The 22810-nt window shown below is 39.2% G+C and overlaps 1 protein-coding gene across 3 annotated transcripts in view; it reads left to right on the top strand.

Moving 5' to 3' along the window:
- LOC551846 (membralin) overlaps window positions 1-22810 on the top strand; it is a 78871-nt gene that overhangs the window by 42762 nt on the left and 13299 nt on the right. The gene's annotated exons all lie outside the window — the stretch shown is intronic.

Here is a 22810-nt window from a genome sequence, read left to right as displayed (position 1 = left end):
CGGTGGATGATTATGATTGAATAAGGCCCGTAATTGAGGCTATTGAGCAATTATATAAATAACAAGCGGCGGGGCGAGGACGCGCGCGTATATGGGGCCCCATAAACGCGTACCATGTAGCGCGCCGCCTGGGGTGTTATTTCAGCGAGAGTCGAGGAGGGAGGGAAGGAGGATCCGCCACCCCCTTTTCCGTCCTTCTCTCGCCGCGTCGAGCCGCGCCTGGCCGACTCGGGAGGGGGTAGGGGGTGGAAAATTACAGTGCAAACATAACCTGCACCTATATACCGAGCCGCGTGCTCGTGTGCACGTCGTTAGGTGGGGCCGATGATCTCGAATTGCCTTCCTTTCCTTTCCTTTTCGACCAACGTCGCAATCGTTCTCTTCCCTTCTTCTCTTTTCCAAGGAATCGCGCATCCCTTGGCAAGAGTTCCTCCAGAGGATCGCCTCGAACATTGGAATTCGAGGTTTTTTTTCTTTTTTTTAATCGGTGCAATTTAGGGGTTTTTTTGGTGGTTTAAGCCAAGGTGAAGATCATTTCGAAAATTCGTGATTAATTTCTTAGGGATGAAATCGGCAATGGAATGCAATTTAGGGGTTTTTTTGGTGGTTGAAATCGTAATTGATGCGCGGTTTTCGATAGGGGGAGGTGGATGATTTTTGATCGGCGTTGAGAATAAAGTTTAAGGTGAAGATCGTTTCGAAAATTTGTGATTAATTTCTTAGGAGGGATGAAATCGGCAATGGAATGCAACTTAGGGTTTTCTTGGTGATTGAAATCGTAATTGATGCGGTTTTCGATAGGGGGAGGTGGATGATTTTTGATCGGCGTTGAGAATGAAGTTTAAAGTGAAAATCGTTTCGAAAATTCGTGATTAATTTCTTAGGAGGGATGAAATCGGCAATGGAATGCAACTTAGGGGTTTTTTTGGTGGTTGAAATCGTAATTGATGCGTGGTTTTCGATAGAAAGAGGTGGATGATTTTTGATCGGCTGAGAATGAAGTTTAAGATGAAGATCGTTTCGAAAATTCGTGATTAATTTCTTAGAAGGGATGAAATCGGCAATGGAATGCAACTTAGGGGTTTTTTTGTTGGCTGAAATCGTAATTGATGCGCAGTTTTCGATAGAGGGAGGTGGATGATTTTTAATCTGCGATGAGAATGAAGTTTAAGCCAAGGTGAGGGATGAGAAACGGGATTCGGTCGTCGTCTCTGGTTTAATGAAGTAAGGAAGATCGTTTCGAGGATTGTGTAAGGGTTGTTCAATTGGTGAGAATAATTTCTTGTAGTTTCTGTAAATTTAAGTAGTGTGAATCGGTAAATAATAGTTGTTGTTCCACTACCGTTATATTCTACTGGGAATCGCGTGTATAATTCCGCGAGCGTTAACAATGGGTAATTATTTTCAAACCACTCACGCCTGTTTATTCGGATTATATGCTTAAACACGCTATTTCCGTCTTACTTGCTCGCGTTGGAAAAATAATCAGTCTGTTGATCAAACCGAGTTTAAATATTTTTAAAAGGGTCCGCATCACGCGTCTGGGTAAAACACGCGTGGAAATAACGATTCCGATGTAAAATTTCCCCGAAATATTATCCATCAGAAATATTACGCTTTATTTTTTTAAAAACATCCTAACCTTTTTTTTATATTCAACGTCACGTCGTGAAATATCATCATTCGCTTACAATTTATACATAATTCCACTACGATTCTTCCACGATTAGGAAATAGAATTCTATAATTCTATAATTTATTATTATTCGATCAACTTAAATTATTCCTATCTAAATTAATCGAATTACGCTTACTAAAAAAAAAGAAAAGAAAAGAAAAGAAAGAAAGAAAGAAATCTAATCACTCGACATCCCCATCTCTCTCTCGTCAGAATATTTTTTTTTCTTTTTTCTTCTCCTTCTTCTTCTTCTTTTTCTTTTTTCTGTTATCCACGGCTCGTTTCGTTACTCGACGACGAAAGGAGCGTAAAAGCCCCGGCAAGAAGGCTATAATTACTTTCCACCACCCCCCGTGATGTTTACCTCCTAGAGGTGGACCCGGCAAGGAAATGGCAAGGGATGGAAGGCTCGATACACACGGAGTTGGCGTTTTAATCAGGGTGTCGCGTTCGTCGCCAGAGTATCTAGGAGGGACGGTGATACGGGATGCATGAAGTCGAGAGGAAGCCGTCAGACAGGCGCCAGTCGAACGGTGTTCTGGCACCGACGCTGACGGAAACCGACTTCATTTTCCACGGAGATCGCCCTTTCGCATTTCCGCCTATACGCGATCGGTCAACGCTTTTGTCCACGCGACAGGGTGCCGAAACACCCCCTCCGCGGGGCGCCTGTCCCTCCCCTTTTCCATCCTTACGCATGAATTCTTTCCCTTGCTACCCTCGCTCAAGATCGATACGATATCGGGAGAAAAATACAAGATTTTACAATTTTAATACATTAAAATTATCTAGCGATTGATGTGTTTGATCAGAGGCCTCGTTACTTTTAATATAATATTTGCAACAACTTTTCTTCAACCTAACAAAAAAGGTTAAATCGATTTTCGTTTGTTCAAGTTTAAAGTAGTAGGCGAGTAATTCCACTTATTCCTTGTTTTTTCGCGGAGTGATATTTCTCGACGACGACTCGCTTTCATCTATTTTTTCAAATTAAAGTTAACTCGGGGTGTTAACTCGCAACACGAGTGGCGAGCCCAAGTATATATAAGTTGTTCCAGCCGATAATTATTTTTCGAACGAAGATGAACGACACGGCGCCGGCTTGATAGATCGAAATTTCCGTTCGGAAACTTCGCCTCGTCGTAATTCAATTAAGTTTTATTTGTCGCGCGAAATTTGAATTATTCAATACCGCCGCGCCATTATGCAAAGATATGTGTCCGGCGCCGTGGCCTGTTCGTTTCGCCCCGAAACGAAAACGTAAACGTTATTTACCACGCGCACGGGACACATGATTAATCGTAAACCGTGGATGGAAAATTGGTATCCCCCTAAGATAATTAGCCAACATAATTAATTTTCTCGGGAGCACGGTTTGGAATACCAAACACGGTGGAAGTTGGCCGCCTCTCTCTCTCTTCGTTCGAGGGAGGGGAAAAAAAATGCTTCGTCGAAAAGGCGAGAAGAGTAATCGATCTTACGTTGCTTGCCTTCCGAATCTTGTTGATGAATCGTTAACGTTTCTCTTCTCCTCTACCTCCCTCGATCGAAAATTTTTCTCCAACTTGGAAACTTTGAGAAAGACGTCCTGGCGATTTCATTTTTTTCTCGAATACAACACGATTTCAGATTAAAGATCTCGTTTCTCCACGTCGAAAATGTTGATATATATATTCAATAATTCGTAATTTCGTACGCAAGTTTTATTTCTTTCTATATAAATTTAAATTGTTTATTTATAATTTAGAATTAATCGATAATAATTATTTATAATTTTTTTGTCGTTAAAAAACTAGGATTACCCTATTATAAAAAGATAATTAATATATTAAGTGATTGAATGTTGAATCATTAAAATTATGGCGGCTTTTTATATTTAATTAGAGATGTCGATTAATTTGATAGTCCACGATATGATATGCTACTTGAGTTTACATTTATGCATTGTTGTTTTAACTGGCCTGAATTTATTTAAGTTAGAGAAATTTTCTAAGCGATTATCCTCCTCTTTGGATCAGTTATACTTGGTAGTTTCAGTTCTCGCGTACGTAGAATTGAGAATCGTAGCTCGACTTCGATTGCAATCCGAAAATTTCCGAGATTGAAAAGACGAATATCCTCGCCTTATTATAGATGGCGTTAACCGTTGGGCGGCCTCTCCCTCGGCCTCGGGTATACGTTTATAAAATTAAGGGATAATGAGAATTAACGGGGATGATAGCAATCTGCGCGGTACCGCAGATATTTTCTTTTCGTTATCGAGGCTACGCCGCGATGACGGGACGGCCGCGAAATTAATACAGATTTGCACTGTTTTAACTCGGGATAAGGGTCGTGAACGAGAAAGTATATGCGTTATCACGCGGAGAAAAATGTTTGGCATGAATCATTACCGCCCTCCTCCACCTTTTCTTAGAATATCCTTATTTTTTCCTTTTCTCTTTTTTTTTTTTTTACAAGCGATAAAAGGAGGGATATTCGAGCGAGGCGATAAAAATTTAGTAGCACGAGGTGATTCGAAGTCTTCCTCTTTTCATTTCTCACGTTCTAGAATGATTGTTCTATCTCTTCTAGATCAGAGGTTTTTATTTTAACAAAAGCATTAGGAGAAATATTTATTTTGTAATATTTGTTATCATTCTCTCACGCGGATCCCTTATTTTTATCGGTTTTCTTTTCTCATCAACTTTTCGACGACCTCTCGTTTACGGGAATACCGAGCAACGGTAATTCGATCACTCTCAAAAGTTCCACCCGGCCATACTTGGCAACTAACGCGGATGCTGGCCCGTTCAGGAGGACTCGCCAAGCATCCTCGATGGCTTCTGCTGCTCTAACCACTCCTCGTCGCTTTTCTAAAATTCTTCTTCTACATATAAAATCGGTCTTTTCATCGAAAATATTCCGCGACAAATAATGTATCCTCCTATTCGTATTGTAAATTACAAATCTCCGATTATTATTTTAAATTCATCATAAAATAACAACAGATTTATTGTTCCTTGAAATACTTATTAAAATATTACTTCACTTAACTGTCTAATAAATGTGACGGAATAGATAAATCATTCCTTCTGTAACTCGATTATTTATCAATAGCGTGGAACGATTGAACGAGGAATAATCGGTCATATCGTTTCCATTATCATAAAACCGTGGACGGTGCTTCGTTATCCCGCACACTTTTTCCCTTTTCGTTTACTTTTAGCTAGCGAGCGTACGCGCGCGCGCGCGCAGCACACACGCACACGGTAATCCAAAGTAGTTAATATCGAAATATTAATATCGGTAACATCCGCCAAGTGCAAATATCATTTCGAACAGCGATCCACAGGGGACAAAATGAAATAGGCGAAAACGGTCGGAATATTCTGTAACAAATTAACTCGGATCGATACCCGCTGCTGCCCGATGTATCGCTAAATTTTATGAAACGCGTATTCATCGCGTTTTAATATTTCATTCGTCCCGCAACACGCGCCGCTTTTCCATCTCGGTGCTCCTCTTCTGTCTCTCTCCCTTCTCTCCCCCCCGTTATTTTCGCGAGCGACACGGCCATTTGATTTCCGTTTTCGGGCATCATCATCATCGTCGTCATCATCGCATGGAATTAAGACGATTATCGCGATAATTTTATAAACGTTCACCGATAAATACGTACCACCTCTCTTCTTTCGTTTATGAGATCTCGTTTGTCGCGTATATACAGTCGGCAGTAAAAGTTATTAGGCTTAGAGTTTAGTGTGTTTAGTTTCATTGGTTATTTTTGATTTTTAATTTATCGAATCGATTTGGATGGGGTGCAATTGGTGGGATAAAATTTTAAATGTTTAGATTTAGGTTATAATAGGGAGAAAATATAAATTGAAAGATGATTAACGATTATTATTGGTCTAAATTTGTTGCATGTAATCGAAGGATGGATATTTATTAGAGAATTTTTTCAATTTCATTCGCGTCTAAACTAAATGCGAGATCAATTCGATTCTCAAAAAACGAATGATTCGCTAAGACCAAAGGAATTTTGTGTAATTAATTTTTGAACAAATGCGGAAGAAATTTCCAAAATTATTTACAAATTTCTTTATTAGAATTGTATACAACTCGCGTGTACAATTTTTCTTACAAAATTAACTTTGGCAGAAACGTCAAACAGTCCTCTTCTTCTTCGAATTAAAAATTAAAAAAAATTTCCTCGCAAGAAAACTTCACCGCGGAACACTTTTGCGACCAACTGTATTCAACTCGTCTGCTCGGAATACGAATAAAAGAGTAGACATGGAATATGATAAAACGATGCTCTTATGCACGCGAACGATTGGAACGGAAATCAGCTCGATTCTGGAGAGAAATTTCATTGGATTTTCGGCCACCATGCAGGGATATCTCTTTAACGTTTAATTAATCCTAAATAAGTGGAATACGTTCGCCGATAAATATCTCATTTGACAAGCTTTCCCTCTCTTCTCCTCCCTCCGGATATCGTGATTAAAGTATCGACGCGGCGAAGAGTAGAAGAGTATTCGTGGAAACGGATGTGGCAATCCGCGTATCGGACAGCCGCGCTCCTCCCCCCTCCTCCTCCTCCTCCCTCTATTTAATTTCGCGCGCGTGTCATTAAAAGCATCGGGGGGGGGGGGGGGGGCTTGGCGGAGAAGTTTTGGAAAATACGGCCATGGCTGCGCGGAGCCAAGTTTTACGACGCATCGTCAAAATGAAATTCCTGTTTATTCATGGTATGCGTGATTCAAAATGGCATTCGCGAGCCCATAAATGTTCATCGCGTTGGATACATTTTCATGCACGTCCGCGAAGACGTACGCGAGTCGTTCGTAAGACGTAGAACCGTCGTATCGGAAGTCAGTTTTTTGGGGAGAAATTGTGGCGCGGATAGATGAGAATAGAATTTCTTCTCTCTTTTTTTTTTTAGTTTTAATGTTGAATAAGAATGTTTGGTAGTAATTGATCGATCAGAGCTCGTTGATTATTAATTCTGTTTTACGTCCGATTGGAAGATTTATTTAACGAATAATAATGAAATTAGAGAATCGATTAATCTAAATAAATCAAAATGTTATTCTCGAAAAAACGGGAAAAAAATAAAAGTTATCCAATATAGGAAATTACCAATTATGTTATACGTTTTTTTTTTTTTTCAAATTATTCTATTTCTATTAGCGATTTCTCGTTAATCGAGAATGAACCGTATCAAAATTCGGATCGATCGCGGGGAATCGATCGCGCAGCCACGTATTATCCCCGCTTTATAAAACTAACGCGTTCACGCGTTACGTTCTTTTTTTTCCCCATCCCTCTTTTTTTTCCTTTTTTTTCCTTTTTTTTTTTTTTTTTTTTTTTTGATACGTCACGGCCGTGTGTAATGTTTAAAATCGTACGTTCGTATTTGTACAGGCCGCTCGCGCAAGGATTCATTATATTAAAAATCGCACGTGGCCAAACAAAGAGAAAAACAAACCGGCGGGATAATACAATACGCGCGCGCAAACAAGCTGGAAAACCTAGCTAGCCCCCGTACAAAAGTTCTCGCGATGTTTGTGTTGTCGCCCGTTGATCCCATTCTATCTCATCACCTTTCTGTATATTTTTATCAATTTTATTTCCGCGTCGCGCGCACGGAATCGGGATCCGTTCGAACACACGCGTAAATAATGAAAATAATGACGATATACACGACGAAATACGTATATATACCCCCTGCGCGCAATTTGCGACAAATTGTTATAAATTTAACGGGATTCGGAACGGGGAGGAGAATTAGACACGTGCGCCACCACTCCATTGGCCACTCCAGTTTCCTGGAATAAGATAAAAATTTGCGGGATTCAAAATTGATATCGCGATAAGGGACGAGATTTCTGCCATTTTCCTCCGTTCCCTTGTTAAGTAATCCCCAATTAGATCTCCATAGAGTTACCTCAAGAGTGTGCCGCTTTTCTCGAAGGCAGAGCAAACATATCCTCTGCCTCCCTCGGATCTGTCGTTCAACCGTATTCATTCTCCCTTTCCCTTTCTTCTCCAAAGATCCACGCACACGCACATAGACAGGTGTCCGTCTTTAAACATTACCAACCCATCTTCACCGTGCGAAATCGGCGCTGGTGGCCGAATAAACAAAAGAAAGGGAAAGAAAGATCGGAGGAAGGAAGAATTTAACGGAAACGGAAATTATCCATTAGCGGGAAGGCGGAAGCTCTAATAGGTGTGGAATCCTCGGTGAAAATCTAACCGAGGAGGAGTTTCGCGATTCCTCTCTCATCGTCTCGTTTATATTTTTATCACGTCTATTTCCACCCATCCTTTGGGATTCTCCGTGCTACGTGCTACGTGTCCCAGCCACCCTCTCTCTCTCTCTCTCTCTCTCTCTCCCTCGTCCACGTTTGTTGCTATCCGGTATCATCATCCCCATTCCGGGTTTTCGAAACCGTGACGTCGGAGGATCGCGTTTCCGGCTCGAGTTCGTGTACACGTGCCCGGTATAGGCACTCATTTGTGTACCTGAAATTCCCGGCAAATCCTCGGGAATCTGGCTCGCCGCGCAAAAGGCACGCAACGACGTATTCGCCCGATCGCAGAACAAACGTTCGCCCATCCCGGTGTGTCGGTTCATGCATGGACAATTTCATTACCTGTATCGAGGCTATGCTGGTGTGCGCGTATGTGTGTGTGTGTATATATATATATATATATATATATATATATATATAGGGTTCGGTGGTGTGGCGAGGGTGGCGCGAGGGGGTTGGTTGGCGCTCGGTTGGCCGAGTGCGGCGGCGGCGTGTGCACGGCGAAACTACACTATTAAATGGTGTCCTGACGGGCGCCAGTTAGGTGCACCCGGGTATGGCCCATTCTCGTCGTGTCACTCCGAATCTATTTGCATAGTAATGGCGCCGCGCTTCCCGCCGCCTCCCACACTCCACGACCAGACACTCTTTAACGTGTAAATACCGATACCGGGAACCGCTTCCAAGATCCCCTCCTCCTCTCCTGCTTCTGGATTCTTCGATTTTGAGATCAAGTCTTTTTTGTATATTTTTTTTTTTTAGTGGAGGCAGAGAGTGAATTTTGTATTTGTTTCGTATTATCGTTGGAATTAGATGTTTTCTTCTTCTTCTTCTTTTTTTGAGAGAAATGCTAAATACTTGTGTTTCTTAATTCTGGATACTTGAGGTTGTTAAGTTTTGTAACACTTTGTGCGACGATTATGCTTGGATAATTAGGTTTTTTGACTTTTGCGTTTTTATTAAGAAAAGAATTGTACGAATAATAGATGTGTTATAATTTTAGTATAAATTGATTAAAATTTCAACGTCTCTTCACAAGCTCCGTCGTTCCTGTTAAATCATCAGACTCCCTTAAAAGGAAAAAGAAAATGAACAAGAAAATAACACCAAACTTCTTCATCCCCTAACCGAAACCAAGATCTCGACGAAAAATGTTTTCTCAAAATTCGCTCGTCTCGTAAGTGTGAACGCTTAGCCGAATAATTAGCGGCCAAATTGCGAGTAGAGGCGTCACCTAACCGGAATTCGAAAGATTCGTTCTTCGAGGCTTTAAAGCTTACTTACGGAAGAGAAACGAAAACGTGGTGGCGGCCCTCGCCTTCCAATTATTCGTTACAATCCTAATTATCTCGTTCACCTTTGAGTTCACCCCTATCCTCTCCTCCTCCTCTCCCCGAAAATCCGCGATGCTCACTATACCGCGATGGTTGGATATCCCGAAATGGAAATGTATCTCGAGGCGGAGCTCGCGATAATTAGGAGCTTGCTCGGCAAGCGTAAGACGATTACATAGACATCGAGGAGGAAGATGAACGTGGGGGAGGGGAGGAGGGGATGAAGAGTGGCAGCGGTTGTCGAGGAGGAAGATGTCTGGGGTGCTTTTCCATTAGAAGAATAATAAACTATAACCGATACCTTACCGGCTTCCCGGGAAACAGGCAACTCTATCCCTCTTCCGCTCGAGGGAGGGAGGGGGTTGGGGATAGCAGGGTGGGGGTAACAGAAAACTGGCGTAATGGAGGTTAATTACGAGGAGGTGATTGCGGGGAAGGAGGAGAAGATCGGTGGAAGTAAGGAGAGCATCGGGGTTCTCTCTCCTTTCTCTCTTCTCCTTCGCCTTCTCCTTTTCAATTTCATCCCCCTCGCGTTCCTCTCGGCTCCTTTTAAGGCAGCAACCAAAGAGGAGGGCAAAGGCTTGGCTCGGATGTCCAGGGCATCCAGAGAGAGAGAGAGAGAGAGGGGAGAGAGGTCTGAAGGCTTGGCTTCGATTGTGAGAAGTCGGTTGTCCTTTAATTTTTGTGTCACCCTTCTTTGGGTCGAACTCTCATGTTCCTTACTCTGTGAAGGATTCTGTTGTTCCTTGTTTCGGATTTTGGCGAACAGGCAAAAATCTTTTTTCCCTTTTTTCTTCTCTTCCGTAATATCGATTTTATATCGATATTGTTTCCTTTTTTTCGTTTCTTTTCTTTTCTAATTTTATTTCTGTACCTCTTGGGACTCTTGTCGATCCCTGAAAGCTGATAAAATATAACGGATGCAATTCCAAGCTTTAACCCTCCAAGGATCGAATTATTTTACGTTAACGCGATATTCGATTTTACTTAAAATCTTTTTATATTGGGATAAAAATATAAATTTCTCTTCCAATATAACAAGAATATATTTTCGTCGTCGAAATATATTCTGGAGTGATATTCGCGCGATTTCCTCTCGCGAGGAAGAACTATTTTCAATGCCACGTAGCTGGGAGAATTTTACATAACGGCTAATTACGAGAATAGATTTCACAAGGTTTTAACGGGTACAATAAGTAACGCTACGTAACGATTAAATTTATCTTTATTTCGTGAAAAAGAGAGAGAGAAAAATAATATCTATCGAGAAAAGTCGATGACGACACGTTTCTTCTTCCTCTTCCTCTTCCTCTTTTTTTTTCATTTATTCGAAGAAGCTGCCCTTAACGAAGCCCCCGTTAGGAAGAGAAACGCGCGACACGCCGTTTCACGTCTTAAACGCGACCAGCCGTGATTTCTCTGATAATTGGTAACCTTCGACCCATACCCATTCTTTCTCGAATTTCTTACGGCTCTCTCTCTCCACCCTCTCTCCATCCTTGCCTTAACACCATGAGATTCATGCAAGATATCTCGCGAGTGGCGTTTCCATGGGGATGGATATGGTTGTTAGCCACGGTATATCGATAAACTCCTTGTTACTTTCCCGATTTCTCGCACAGTCGATCGATACGCCTCGATGCCTCGTCATTTGTCGGACGTGTATCTTGTCTAGCCAGCGAGAGGAAGAAGGAAAATAGTGGAGAAATTAGGCGACCAAGCGAAATCAAATATATATATATATATATATATATATCTGTAAGGTTGTTCTTCCTTCTTCGCGGTCTTGAACCGTGAAAATCCTTGAGAAGTCTTGTAATTTGTAAGCCGACTTGTAATTAATTGGCTCGATTCCAGGTATTCCAGTTGTGCGCTTCCTCGTGCTAATGGGCTTCTAATTACGAGTTTCTTTTTCTTTTTTCTTTTTTAAAATAAACACGGAAAAGCAAAGATGCTTTCCGATTTAGATGAATCGAAAGTTTGTCAAGCTTTGATCGAATTCTTTTAAGCTTCAATTTATTTGTGATCTTCTGATCGTAAAAAAAAAAAAAAAAAAAAAAAAAGAAAAGACAATTAAGTTTGAAAATCGATCGGTACAAAGCATCGCGTTATAGTATAATAGAAAAATTGTAGGAAAATTCTTGGATTTGGAAATTCGTGCATTTTGATAATTCTATAATTTCTTAAATCTCGAACTTTTATACTATCCATAAAAAATAAAATATACATATGATCCTTTGATTATACATATTTCAACTCTCAAAAGTATCATCGTTTCCACGATTTTCATAGCTAGTTAAATTTTACACAAAGAATTATAAGTGTATGTACACTTTAAAGCTATTAATAAAAATATAGTGTAAAAAAATCAAGTAAGAATAAAATAACAAATAAAGAGAAAAAACACGTATCACTCACTTTTGTAAAAACTATTTTCTAATAAACTTTATGCAAAGAAAAAGAAAAAAGAAGAAGATGAATTTTAGGGCTCGGATTTAGTCTGTTTCGTAGGAGTTTCGTGCGACGCAGATTTAAAATACGTTAAGAGAGTGAAGTGGATAGCAGGATCGTAGCAGCGCTCCTCTTTTTTTCGTCTGTGTTTGAATTTCCAGCGGAGCGAACTCCGGGAGATCCGAATAGGCGTCGGTGGGCGTCGAGGTGGAAACGGATGATCTCTGCAAGTTAATTTGTAACTTGAGCATTCCGTCAGGGGGATTGGGGCGGTTTCTGGAGGTGGTTGACAGGGTGGAAGCAAGGTACACGGTACCTTGGGGTTGTTTGTTGCGCTAATGTCTAATTAGTGGAGTGGTATCGCGTCGCAACGAAAGCTGTTGTCGACTTTGCTTTCTCTCTCTCTTTCTCTCTTTCTCTTCTCTCTTCCCCCTTCCGTGAAAATAGCTTATCTAACGATTTTTTCTTCCCTGGCGATGCATGGTGTTTTTTCTTTTTTTTCGTAAAATACTTTAACTTTCATTTCGAGAATCTCGTCGATATTCTCGTTGATATGATCGTTGATTATGATTCAAGAAAATTATTATTATTATTATTTTCTGAAAGACAAATTAATAAAGCGATAATTAATTTTTATCAAGTTAATAATTTACTCGACTTATTTTAATAATTTAAAGATCGCGTAAATGCGATTTTTAAATTTGAATATTAAATTTAAATTATTATCGCTGCTTAAACGTATGTATATAGCCTATGAATAAATGAATAAATAAATAAATAAATAAATAAATAAAGATTATTCATTGGATAAATATTGTATGATCCGTCGTGTTGTATATTACCAGCCGACAATTATAAACGTTGTTGTTGAAGAAGTGGTTTTTACCCTGCTCACAAAAAGGCACAGAGAGAGGGTGTTGTTATATCGATTTTATACGTCACGCGATAAAAGTCATCTAATGACGAGAGAAATTCCAGTGGTGGAGCGTAATGCACCGTTCGTGTCATTCCATATACCACCTAACGATTGGCTTTTTTTTCAGTGCACTTAGAAAACAAGTCTACCATGAAAAGGGAGTTAAAAAGGCTGTCTTGTGTTATACTTATCTTGCGCATCTCTCTCTCTCTCTTTTTTTCTTTTTGCATTCATTTTTTTTCTTCCCTCCTCTTTAACCAGCTCTAATAATATTAGTTGAAATTGAAAAATGAAATTGTAATATTCTCCCTCTCCCTCTCCCTCTCCCTTTCTTTCCAATGTTTTCAATTTCACATCGAATAGAACGATACACAAGTGACATTTAATAAATTGAAAATCCCCTTTGAAATGTTTGTTCCGCGTTGAGAAATTAAAAAAAAAAAAAAAAGGAAAAAGAAAAAAGAAAAAAAAACACGTAGTAGTAGGAGGAGGAGGAGTATTCGAAAACGAGATTTCGCGAATCGATTTCAAGTGTGGGCGAGAATTCGATCAAAATCGTTGGCAAGTATTTACAATAGGTTCGGGAGGACATGGAAACTCAGCCGAATCGAGTCCATTGGCGGTTTGCACGAGCAGCTTGCCAATAGCCTAGGCGATCTCTTAAACTCTAATTCAGCCACACCCTTCCAAGTGGTCACTATGATGCCTGGAAGGACCGCGTTTTATGGTTCTATTGCCATCGTTCCAGGGAAATAAGCAATTTTAACCTTTATTCGGCGATGTAAAAGCCGACCTATGGAAAACGATCAACTCGCAATCGACCTGGCCGCGAAAGCTTTTTTACACCTACAATAAAACGGAAAATCAGCCTCTCATACCATCTGGTTTAGATATTAACACTAGAAACGATCGTTTTTAACGTCCGTTTTTAACCTCCTCCTTTCTTTCTTTTTTCGAACAATGAAATTTTTACTCAACTTTTCAAAGTTTATATTAATCGAATAGAACGAGACACGAGTAGAGTGAGATTTTTATTACATTTTTCAAATTTTCAAATGATTTTCGATGTTGGCTCATCATCGATGAACCATTAATTACTATTTTCCAAATATTTTAATTATATTCTTCTAAAAGTTATGCTTTATAATATAGAGTTTTTAATAATAAGTTATTAATTTAATTTATTTAATCTTATTATAAAGAAATTCATTACGATTCACCAGAAAAATTAATCTCTTCGATCAAAATCTTTCGCACACACGCACGCTTTTGAGTAAATCATAACACTTACGTGAAAATTACTTTAATCAGAAGCAGACGTATGGTTTCGAGCGAATCAAAGCGAAGAAAAAAGTGAAGAATCGAGAAATGTGTGCGGATAGTTGTAAGTATAATTGGCAATTAGAGATATAGAGCAAGTTACACATTTGATCGTAGCCCGTGAGTGGAAAGGGTGGTCGGTTCGATCCCGGTCGGTTGAAGTGGACGCGTGACCGCAAAGTTTCTGGACGTGGCGCGATGAAATATTAACGATATACCGCACGGTTATCGGATCACGGGTATCATCGGTCCACCCGAATCTGCTCAGCGACCGTCACGAGTTCGTAAATGCGTAAGGGAATCCCTCGTTTCCTTGCCAATCGATATCATCCTTTGGGACGGTTGATTACCATCTCCGCGTTTTAGACAAAGTTTCCAGTTTCGTGACTTGCGTGGATAGATGCTCCTCGAGTCGAGTTCCTAATGTCCATTTCGATCTGATCAATTTTAATGCCGATTTAAACTCTGCCCTCGCTCGACTTACCACCACCATCACCTTCCCTCCTTCCCTCTTGTTAATTACACTCGATGGATCGAGTGGATCGAACGCTCGAGTTATCATAACGAGTTTATATAGAAAGTTTATTCGTCCATTTAAACTTGAATTGATTCTTTCTTTCTTTTTTTAAATACTATTCTCCATTTTCTTCTTGATGTAATTTTTCAAAATTGGTATTTTTTTTTTCCTCCTGCAAAATTATATAGAAATTCTCTTTTTTCTTATAATCGAATTCGAGAAGAAAGCAATCTTTGGTTCGAAACAAGAGTCGATAAAATTTCCAATATTCTCGAAAAAGTATAACACAACAATCTTCGATATATTTATCAACAAGAGGAAAAATACGAAAAAAAAAAGGAGAAATGTAATTTTTTTAAAAGTTTTAAAATTTCTTTTTTTCTCTCTCTCTCTCTCCCTTTAACACTCTTGGAGAATAGAATTCCACGGTCATCGTGGTGCCATCGTGGCCATTTTTTCTCCGAAAGCATGATGTAACATTCAACGCCATAGTCTACGGTAATCCGCCAGACTCCCGTGGAATAATCAAGAATTTTCACGGTTTCTATTCCGTATTATTACACCAGGGGCCTTGTATATAACCGGTATAATGCAGTGGGACGCATTAAAGGCAGGATAAACCTTGGCATCCGTACAATAACCGAATACGAGCTTTGGCTGCCTGCTCTCGTATCACTCCACTTTTCTTTCTCTCTCTCTCTCTCTCTTTTTTTTTCGAAACTTGTCTCGAGTACTCGCCTCGAGAGGTGGTTCACAGGTGGTATCGCATGATTAATGATCTTTACCTTGGGGGATCCTTTACACCCTTGACATCTCTCGAAAGAGATCATTCCATACCACTCAACGGATTTCCTCGAGTATTTTTAACGATTCAGCCAGAGTAGACGTGGATGGAGGCTTCGACTTTTTTTTTATATCATTACGATTCCTTTTATCCTACGATTCCCCTTTGTCATTTGTTTCAGATTTGGAATTCGAATCATGTATAAATAATTCTCTTATTATTTGCCATTTTATTTAGAGCAATTTATCTTTAATAATAATAAGAATAATAAAATGCAACTTACCAGTAAGAACTTAGAAAATTTGCTACACGGTTATAAATTTCATTTTCACTGGAGGGAGGATCGATCCGTGGGATCATCCTCCCACTCGTTTCGCTGTTTAAACACAACTTATCGAAGAGAGGAAGAGGAGAAAATCCATCCTCCAAGATTCGAAACGCGAGAATAGAAAGGATCCATCCTCTCGCGTGGAGGAAGAAGGAGGATGAAATTTTTAACGCGGGTTGGTAAGAGGAGGAGGTCCACGTAAGATTCTGTAAATACATTATCCAGATTTGCTGTCCATCTGAACGTCGAAAAATCTGCGGTATCCAAAGATAGAGAGAGAGAGAGAGAGAGCTTTGCCACGTGGTTACGATCCCACGACGTTGTACACCCGTTGCACGCGTATTCCATTCCTCTCCTCCTCCTCCCTCCATATCTCTCCTCTCCTCCGTCCTTTTTTCCCACCCGTTACACCCGTAAACTCTCTTACGTATTTATCCACGGCCTTTTTGGCGTTGCCCGGTCCCGTGTGTTTGCGCCGATATTATTTCATTTTCCGCTACTCCAAAGCCTCGCCGCCCCTCGCCGGGGACAACTTCCCGTCCCGGGTTATAAGGGACGTGTAACCTTATTTGCTGGTGCATGGCCCGAGTCATCTACGTTATCCCGGATAGGAGTTATTTCTCCTGGTATATCGTCGCCACCTTTATTTCCCTCCCTCCCTCGCCCGGGTTAGATGGATTTAGATCTTACTCTCCGACGAATTGTTTCATCAAACCCTTTCCAACCCTTGATCGATTGGATTAACTCGTCTCGATCGTATCTCACGTATCTCACGATTTTGTAAGAATATCGAAGAAATATTATCTTTCGAAGAATTTGTTGAATATGTTTCTTCAAACTTCGATACTTCTTTTTCATTTGTATCGTAATGAGGAAATAGAGAAAATTTTCAATGATAATTAAAATTCGAGCGTACGTTAAAGTCAATAGCGTTATAATATGATTTTTCTGTGATATTTTCCTTTCCAATCGTCGATCAATCCAAACGAATCGCGAAAAAGTATCCGTCCGAATCCGAAGATCGTCCCTTTATCGGTGTCATTGTCTCCACCGTCGAACCGATATATTTTCCTACCACTCCCTGTGAACGGGATACGCCACCTTCTCGAGGACGTTACGTCCCAGCTCTTCCGGTGACGTTTCCAGACACGTCCTACCGTATCCGCTTGGTCACGCTGGCTTCGTTATACAGGGTGTCTTTACAGTAAACGAATAAAACTGCGTCTGAATTTTCACCTCGAACTTCACCTACACCTTCTTCGATCTCCTGAAATCTGCTCGCAAGCATCAGGAAAATTCATCAAACGAATTTTTCCCCTACTCCTCGTCCCATCCATCGACTTTATCATCGATCAAATTAATTAAAATTCATCGTAAGATAATTAGGAGGAGGGGGAAAAATATTTCATTCTCCATATATTCCCTCTTCTCAGAGACACCCTGTACGTATCTCCTCGATCACGCGTACTTACACGTATCCCACGTACACAAGTGTACACCTGGTATAAGTATATGGTGGAGGAGTTTCGTTTCACCCCTGGTCGTTGGCCAGAGCCCTTCGAGTGGGCAGAGAGTAAAAAGGAATTTCTCCTTCTCTATCCAACTTTCTTCTCCCCTTCCCTCCCTCCTTCTCCCTCCTTCTCTCTCTCTCCTCCGCAACCGAGAGGGGATTGTTTGCACTCTACCCTCTTCTTTCGTTCCGCAGCCCCTTCTCCTTACCGGGGGCCACTCTCCTTTCTCTCGGTTCCCTTGGATCCTTGCCTCGGTCGGCCCGATCCACGCCCCACGGGATCTCGCCACCCCGCCGACCGAACCTCAGATTGCTTTTATACCGTGGATTGATTGACAATATACTTACGTTAGTCGAGTGGACCGTACAGTTATGGAGACGGTCACATCCCCACCTCCTCCACCTTCCTCTTCTTCTTCTTCTTCTCTTTCTTTTTCTTTTTTGTTCTATTCCGTTTCTTGTTTCCCCGCTTCTTTCTTTCTTTTTGATCCATCCACGTTGTTTTGACGATCGTCGGCTCGAGTACAGTCTTGTTTTCCATATCGTTTTGTAAAGTTCCTTGTGATTTCGTTTCCTTATGTTTTTGCAATTTTTTTTTTGAGAAAACGTATAAATGGATTTCCTCGAATTTCTTGTAATTAAAAAATGTATTGTATTATCATCATATCATATTATCGTATCAACGGAATCGAAGTATTCGCGAAAGGAGAGATCGCAAGATTTCCGTATTATTCGATAAAGGAAAATTAGAAAAAAACTAGAAAAAATATTCAATTTTTCCGCTATTTTCCTTTCCTCTCCAAGTTTTCCCTTTTTTCCTCCTACCAAGTGGACCGTTCTTTCGTAATAATACCGGGCATAAGAATGGCGTGGAACATTGAATAGGGCGAAGGATATCCGTTTCGTCCGGCGAATGGGTGGCCGGCTCCCTTTTAACCGTCTCCGCGTTACGCAACCATGTCTTTTGTCTCCAAGAATTCGCCCCGGTGTATTTAGAAGTTTGTTTGTTTTTCTCGGATTACCGAGGATCGCCGGCCCAAGTGAATTAAATAAAAGGGTATCGTCCATCCCGCGACGATATTTCAGCGGGACGATTTTTATATATATATATATAGGGGAAGAGGAGGAGGAAGAGATGGTGCCCTCATCCGAATGTATCGTAAATCCATTGTCGGTATGTGTGTTGGCCTATCATGAATTGTGAGAAAGTGAGAACGAAAGACAAAGTACGCCCCGGCGAATCCATTTCGCGTGATCTGATCCAACCCGGAGAGCCCCTATATTGCATCGTAAATCTTCGAGGCTGGGAGAAAACGATGAACTGCAAATTGCAAATTCGCTCTTCTGCGCTCTTTATTTTGATATCTCTCCAGTTCTCGAACGAAACAGCTTTTAAAATATCTTTGATCTTTGGACGAATGTTTTTTCTTTTTCTTCTCTCTTTTCTTTCTTGTCAAATTTATCATCTTATCTATGAATCGTTTGAAAATTCTGTTTATCGGTTATCAATTGACAATCGAGCCGATAAAGATGATCTCGAAAGAAGATATGTCATTTTACGCGCAATAATGGAGGTCGTGTCTTTGAACGATCTTAATATAAAATCTCTGTGTTCAATTTTTACGTATATAATATTACTCAATTTAATCATTTTCATATCTGTTATTAATCGAATATTACGTTCTAATCTGTCTTATTCCGAGAAAAAACGGCGAGAGATTCAAATCAGAAATCCGATTACAACTTTTCCAATTTCCAATTAATCATCGGTGGATAATTGTCAAGTAACGAAACGAAAATTCCCAGAAAATGGACGAGTCGAAAGATCGGTTGGTAAAAGTTCGCGTTGATCGAATTACCGACGGGGCTTATCGCGGGAAAAATTCCCTAGCAACCGGGAATAGGAAGTTGGCAACTTGTAAAAATCTGGCTGCAAGGTCCGAAAGTATCCCTTCTCGCGATCGTAGTAGGGGTAGGGGTTGCGCGCTATTCACTGAATTCAGAATGCGTTTGGAGAGTCTCCAGTCTCCTCTTTACCTTTTCCATTCTCGGGAAAGACGTATGAATCGTCGTCGGATGGTTGCGGTTCCCTGAGCGTGGGACACTTTAGAGGCTATGTCCCCGGAATACGTAAATCGGGATTTTGAACGTGCATTCTTTCTCATCCTTCTTCCCTCCGCACTCTATTCCTCTATCTTTATGCTTTTTTCCCCCTTTCCGGTGCTTACGTTAAAATCGAATTATCCTGTTATGCAAACGTTGAATTTATCTTATGGATGCTCGGATTTCTTTCGAGCAACGCGTGGACCGGCGGGGTATCTTTTCGGTTTGAAACCGTTTCTTCGCCTTCTTCCTCCCGATTCATCGACAGAATTACGAAATTTAAATTTTTCGAAACGTTTCAACAAACATTTCCCTGCTTTGTTTCGATTAAAAATTAAGAAAAATATATATATATGTATTTGTTCAATTTCAACGAAATTAATAACGGATATACATCATAGAAGATATAATATATAATGATAATAATTTAATTATTATTTCTCGCAATAAATTTAAAACAAAGTGGACAAGCATCGTGTATCATTTTAATAACAAAAATTTTAATTTCTCTTCGCGATGGAAATCTATATTGAAAAAAAATCTCCAGATTATCAAAGTTAGATTGTACGCGAAGTGATAATTTGCGCGGTTTAAAAACAGCAGATTATTTAAAAGTTAAAAAGAAAAAAAGTATTGCACGATCTACGAAATATTTTTTGACACATATTCATATAAGATAGAACAGGATATTTATAACTAAGTAGCGTATAGGGTTATTTGAACTATCTTCGGTCTGATCAAACTCGGTCTCGATCTACTAGATGCTCGTGTAACTCGTGTACTAAACCGAAAACGGAATAGATCGGACGCCTAAACTGCATTTTACGACTGACAGGGTCGTAAAACGTAATGCAGAACGGTTTTGGACCGTGCTTGACGTACATAAATTCGCACTGTGCAAGATTTTGGGGGCGTGTTGCACGTTCAGACGGAATCGTTTATGGAGAAGTAGCGTCGTCGGTGTTTAAGTAACGATTATCGACACGTATCTCGAACACGTAGTACGTAGTTTAATTCGTCCATTAGCTATGACAGGGTTATGTATCGAATATATATATTATTTATACAATTTTTTTAAACGAAACAATCTTTATATTCAATTCTAAATTTTCTGTGTTCTGTATATATATTTTAAAATACAGATAAATAAAATTATTCAACTCGATTCGAACATGGTTCGAATTTTCTACAATTTTCTTTAATTATATTTTTAATATTTTGATGTAAAAAATTAGATACTGGTAATTGAAAATCAACCATGTTAAACGTGTGCAACATTTAAAATAATAAATTTATCGACGTAGCTTTGTAACATCGCGCGATCACACGATAAATAATAATTCATAACGTGATATATAATAACAGAAATTTAGGAGGGAACGTTTTAAGGATCTCTGCATTTCAATGCTCCCAGCATTTTCGCGTTACAGTTTATTTTCCTAACGGTACGTTGCATATGATTAATTATAACTATTTAAACTGAATACATTTAATATTCATACAGAACGTCAAATATAATTATGCAACAGCTTCGCCATAACGCGGTTATCATTAATATGTAAAATTAGTTACTTCAGGATTAAATTCATCATAAAGTTTTCATTATTACGCTCCAGGCATAACGATAATCGGTTTGATATAATAAACATTACTATCTATTACTTGTCGACAATTATCGCGTGTATTGCATCGATCATTTTTTTTTTTTTTAAAACAAAGGAAAGGTTTCGTTCGATGCTTATCGGGAATTTAATCTTTATCAGATTAGATATGTGAAAATTTTCATTTCTATTCATATAAATTGACGAGAGAGAATTATTTTTTCCTTTTTTCCAAAAGGGCAAAAATATCGAGTCTTGTAGCTCGTTCGTTCGAATGAATTTAATCTTTTCATTTTGAATAGAATTAAAAAAATTTCTATTATATGTGTTATTTAAATTATTCAATCGCAATTACAGGGTTGAACAATTTTTTTTTTAAAAAATATCAGGTACCAGTATTTTTTAATGGAAAATAACGGTTGGAAGAAAAGTTTAAGCGCGCGATTCATGAAATTAGTCAGCTTATTTATCGAAGGGGTACGCAATACCCATTTTTCTCGCCGTTTCCTCCATTTTTTTTTTTTTTTCTTTTCCCCTCACCAAGGCCGATGATGCAGTCCCAAGTTCACCCTGAACCGCAAATATCGCCGAGCCTTGTAACAGCTACTCGTAAAAATCACTTGATTACAACCCCTCCCTTATCACCTCGAGGGCCACTATAAGATGAGGCGGAAAGTAAAAAAAGTCATCCCACGATCTTTTTATGTTCATTGGGCAAAACGTGAGAAAAGTTTCCATACTCGTCTCATTTTTTCCTCTTATATCTCCCAGTTTTTCTTTTTTTTTTTTTTTTTTTTTTAAAGGAGTCTATATAATATCGTAGGTTGTAATTTTGTCAATTTTATGCACGACGGCGCGCAATAGAGATTCAAAGGTGATTCGCGCAATTATTACAAAAATTTCGGGTTAAAAGAAGACGGAATGAAGAAGAGAATTTTGAATTTTTCGGTTTGAAGAAGAAAGAAAAAAATTTGCATTAGAGATTACGATTTTTAAAATTCTAGAAGAGCATTGTGCCGGGAAGAAGAAAAATCTAGAATAATAACAACGTATTTTAAACGAGATTCGATTAACAAATTGAATATTTTTAGTCGGGAAAGAAGCTAATCGCATTAAGAATGGATTTATATAAGTTACGAGTTACTCTCTGTAAATTGTTCAATAAACAAATTAAAATCTTGTTTCTGCACTGTTCCAAAGCGGCCATTATGAGAGGAGGAAATCTTCGCGACTTTGTTCATCGAACGAGGCGAGGCACGAAGTACCGTAACAAGTAATTAAGTTGGAGGAAGATTAAGAGATAAAATGTTTCCATGTTTTATTTACCATAAAGCAAAGGTGGATTAATCCTTGACGCGATGAGAGAGAAAAAAAGCTTTATGATATTTTTCGAGACGCGAAATCGGAAAGTTTCATTTTACTCATCCCTCGTAACCGAGTAAACCCTTTTTTGAGTAACCCGTTCGACAAAAATTTCGACAAATGGAAAATTGTAATCGTTCGAGAAATATATCGAGAACGATTATTATCTTTTCACTTCCAATCTCTCTTAAAAATTATACATATATTTTTTCAAACAGTGGAATCAAACTTTCCAAAAAATTGATGAACAAATTACGATATTGTAATAAATAATTCATCGTCGAGGAGATTTCGTGTCAATTATTATTATTTCCTATTATATGCCGAGCCGAAGACAACGAAACGAAACTTCCGTTCCGATTAAATTGTTGCTCTGATTATATTTACATTCGGTTTGAACGATGCTGATACTGCAAATTTGTATTATTAATTCTCTTCATTATTATTATTATTATTGTTGTTGTTGTTATTATTATTATTACAAATTATCTCTCCCCCCCTTCTTTTATTTAAATATTATAGCGCGAAATTCATCAACGTTCGTTGTTTGGTTAAATTACGAGAAAAATCGTAAACGATTTATTACTTATAATTTTCCAGT

Source organism: Apis mellifera, linkage group LG14 (genome assembly GCF_003254395.2).
Source record: "Apis mellifera strain DH4 linkage group LG14, Amel_HAv3.1, whole genome shotgun sequence".
Lineage (NCBI taxonomy): Eukaryota > Metazoa > Arthropoda > Insecta > Hymenoptera > Apidae > Apis > Apis mellifera.
Note: the sequence above shows the minus strand (reverse complement) of the source record. Positions and strands in the feature narration are given on the sequence as shown.